Source organism: Nanorana parkeri, unplaced genomic scaffold (assembly GCF_000935625.1).
Source record: "Nanorana parkeri isolate BGI_ZX_2015 unplaced genomic scaffold, ASM93562v1 scaffold594, whole genome shotgun sequence".
NCBI classification, from domain to species: domain Eukaryota; kingdom Metazoa; phylum Chordata; class Amphibia; order Anura; family Dicroglossidae; genus Nanorana; species Nanorana parkeri.
This window is the reverse complement of record NW_017306862.1, coordinates 274,661-278,626: the sequence shown is the minus strand read 5'-3', so window position 1 is coordinate 278,626 and position 3,966 is coordinate 274,661. Positions and strand designations below refer to the sequence as shown.

The 3,966-nt window shown below is 44.9% G+C and overlaps 1 long non-coding RNA gene across 1 annotated transcript; it reads right to left on the bottom strand.

The window, feature by feature from the left end:
* Positions 1–216: 216 nt before the first annotated feature.
* On the bottom strand, positions 217–2,065 carry LOC108792053. The gene is made up of 3 exons (XR_001941540.1): positions 1,984–2,065; positions 369–410; positions 217–228 (listed from the first exon to the last, which is right to left on the bottom strand). It is a non-coding gene; the product is annotated as an uncharacterized LOC108792053 (long non-coding RNA).
* Positions 2,066–3,966: the final 1,901 nt, after the last annotated feature.

Genomic DNA, 3,966 nt, shown 5'->3' with positions numbered 1-3,966 from the left:
CAGGAGGCAGGATACTCACTTCAAAACTGCTCACAAAACCTCTTCCAGCTTCAAAAACAAAAAGAGCAAAACCTGAAAATAAAATAACACGAGTTAGGTTTTCTTACACTTTTTATATGTGTGCCTAAATGATCGTAAAACATGTACTTTGTAATGTATAAACTTACCTGATTATACATGTACACTGTGTTCTGGTCACACTTAGCATGGATCAACTTGCTGCTTTACCTGTAAATTAAAAACAAAATGTGATTTGGGAATATACAGCAGCATTTATTTACTATTCATGTAGAAGAGTAAAAATACAAAATATATAAACAAAGATTAAAAAAAAAAAAAAAATTACCCCAAAATAATATCAAACTTACTTAAATAAATCAGGAACTGGAGCCTTGAAAGCACTCGCCCGTCTGAAAACAGATGAATAAATGTTTTAGAAGGACAATCAGTAGCAAAAGTGCCAAATCACAAGTAACGCCATCATTCAAACATTCCATCAGCTAAAAGGTATCTTCTAAAAAGAGAATATACTGTATAGTCTTTAACATGGCATATTCTAAAATTGTCTTTAAGAAAGAACACTATCGTCTAGAAGAGAATATGCTGTTACATTTGTAAGATGGAATATCCTGTATTGTTTTTAAAATGTATTATTCTGTAACGTCTAGAAGAGAATATTCTTTATCTTCTTTAAGATCGGATATCTGAACCGTCTTTAAGAAAGAATATTCTGTATCTTCTTTAAAATGTAATATTCTTTATCGTCTATAAGAATATTCTGTATCATTTCTTAAAATGAAACATTCCATAACTTCTTTAAAATGGAATATTCTGTATCGTCTTTAAGATCGTATATCCTAAACCATCTTTAAATGAGAATATTCTGTATGATCTATAAGAGAACATTCTGTGTAATCTTAAAATGAATCACCTTTGAGACACAATATTCTCCATCAGTTTTAAGATGGAATACCCTGTATGATCTTTGATAGTGAATACTCCATCGTCTTTCAAATGGAATATTCCATATGGTCTTTAAAATAGAAATCCAAATATACTACAACATAAAAAAAAGGTCTTCATTGCAGTACTCTATAATAAAAAAAAACACACGATGGTCTGCAATGTTAATATGATATTGTATCCCAATTATTTCATATTGTTCCCCAAAACCAAACTTATCCCACTTTGATGTCCATCATTCCTTATAAACATAGTAGTCCCAGTGATGAAATAATCCGATACATATGAAAATGTCATGGAAGTACATGAAAGCTTGTGATCGGACATTCATTTTGGAGAAATGGCGTGGTTGCTTTACCCGTGCCGAGCATACATTCGGATACACAAGTAAAAAACATTAAAAAAAAAGCAGACTGCATATTTGTTCTGAAAATGAACTATATGCACTGACCCTACATGGAGGTATTGTGGGGGGGGGGGGGGGAGCAGGGGTGTGCTTTTAAAATGTGTAACAAAAACACACTCACCAATAAATATACACACAGCATACCTATGGTATATATATAATAAAGCCATGGCAGGGAGATGGTTAACAAGCCAACACCCCATATATGAAGGATGAGATGGAGGAATCCTGATCATGCTTTGTTCTGATGGATCAGGAAATCTTTATAAACAATAGAAAGGTATAGGAGAGCTCCCCCCTGGAATCTATAGACGGCTCTGCTGTCATGAAATGGGACGTTTGCGGACACAGATCCGGGCTGGGTAGGGAGGAGGGGGGAGGACACATAGGGAGCAGCCTAGAAACATCCAGAAAGACAGAAAACTGGGGAAAATGCTGAAAATGTGATACAAAGTGAATGTTGCGGGGTGCAGGGGGGATCAGGTCCCGAGCACAGCCCCGGGATTGGGGTGTCCGGGCTCATTGTCTGATCATTTGTTTTTTTTCAAGGACATTTGCTTGTTTCCTCTCCCCGCCCAAGGACAAAGAAGAATCCGCCATACTCACCAAGCTACCATCCGCCATTACAGGGAGGATCTGTCATTCGATGTCCAGGGCCACAGGGGCCCCCCACACAGGCCGGGAACGTCCCCTCGCCATGTCCGCACTATTCTTTAGCACACGGGGGACCCCCACGTTACCGGCACAGCCCGGGACGCCCCTCTTTTCTCCCCGGACACCGCGCAGTGCTATGCACGCCCTTCGCTGACATTACACGGAGCTCCGAGCTCTGCTCACCCACTGCCGACACATTCACACTTAACGTGTTCAGCTGACCCCCCGATTGGCCGGCTGTACCCCCATATTTCGCTACCCCCTGGCTCCGTCCCTCCTGCCATCTTGCTGCGGCTTCTCTTGTCTCCTTCGCCGTTCTGCTCCCTCTGTCGCTCTCCGCCTCCTTATCAACACACAGCCGCTACACCACAGTCACTCCGCAGCCGCTGACGTCACGATCATGTGACCTGCATTGGGTGGGGGCGGAGCCGTGTGTCCTGACTGGTTGTAGAGCTTCAATCCTTCCAGGCCGCGGGATGAGGTATTTCTCTGAATGTCTACCCCGGCCACACCGGGGGTGTCATGGCTGAAATAAAATATTATTCCATGTAGAAATGGAGTCATAACAACAAAAACATTACAGTGTAGTTAGTTCCTATTGCAGTGGCATATCCAGGGTATGGTGCATGGCAGAGGCGTAACTAGTGACCTCAGGGCCCCGATGCAAGAATCCATGAAGACCCCCCCCCCCCCTCCCCCCAGAAGAAAAAAAATATTTTTATTTTTAAACAAATTTTAGACAGAAAAAAAACACACACTCTCCTCTTTCATGTCCCCAGCTTCCCCTCATCTCCCCCTTCCCGTCCCCAGCTTTCCGCTCCCGGACCCCATGTCACCTTCATAGTCCCAGCTTCCCATATCTCCCCCTACGTGTCCGCAGCGGCTCTATTCGGCAGCGTTCTGTGTGATGTAGAGGAAGGGATAGCACCGCTTCCCACTCATTGGCTGCTGCGCCGGCTGGATCATACTTCACGCTGCGCCCGGAACAAGGTGAGGGGAGCAGCGTGAAGCATGTAGGGCTCAGGACAGGAAGGAGGGAGATGTCCCGGGACTGACATTAGCGGTTACCGGGATAATAAATATCCTGGTAATCAGCCGTTACCAGGGGCCCCTTCCTCCTGTCCTGGGCCCCCTCCAAATGGCGGAACTCCAGGGCCAGGTCGCAGCCACAACCTCTGCGACCCCGGTAGTTCCGCCACTGGTACATGGCCTGCGTGCCACTTGAAGGGGGGTTGCTCCCTGGGTCAGTGAACGTTCACCAACCCGCAGAGACAGCTCACTTTTTTTCTCTTCCCACCTCCCTCATATACACATCTCTCTGCTCAGTTCTTAGCAACCAGGGATGCCTTGGCCAGCGTCCCACCCAGCTCCTAGCAACCAGGGCCATCATTGGGACGCTCTGGCCGGCATCCCACCCAACTGGTTGCCAGGAGCTGGGCGGGAAACCAGGGGCACAATCCTTTGTGGATATGCCTCTGCCCCCCTGGAATATTTCCCATCTGTTCCTATCCAGGCGACAACCCTAAATTTGGAATTTCAGTTTCAGTAAATAATGGTCACCAGGACATAAAAAAAATACAGAGGGCGAATCTCCCCGACGGGGACACAGCAAAAAAAAAAACCTGACGTTCATGTTCTAATTTAGGTGGTAGGCAAGCCTTGGCACCCTAGCTGTGGTAACACTGCAAATCCCACCATGCCTCTGCTTGCATGTTAGAGGCTTGCAATGCCTCATGGGACTTGTAGTTCCACAGCAGCTGGAGTACCAAGCTTGCCCACCCCTGCAAATTCCTCTATACAGAATTAAAGAAAAAGTTTGTCTTCAGTTACAAAGTATGAAACATTAGTGTTGTACAATGTCCAGGTGATGTTACATGATGACACCAAGTACATGGAGTTATCACAGAAGTAAAACCAAAATCAGTTCATGAATACAAGGGGAG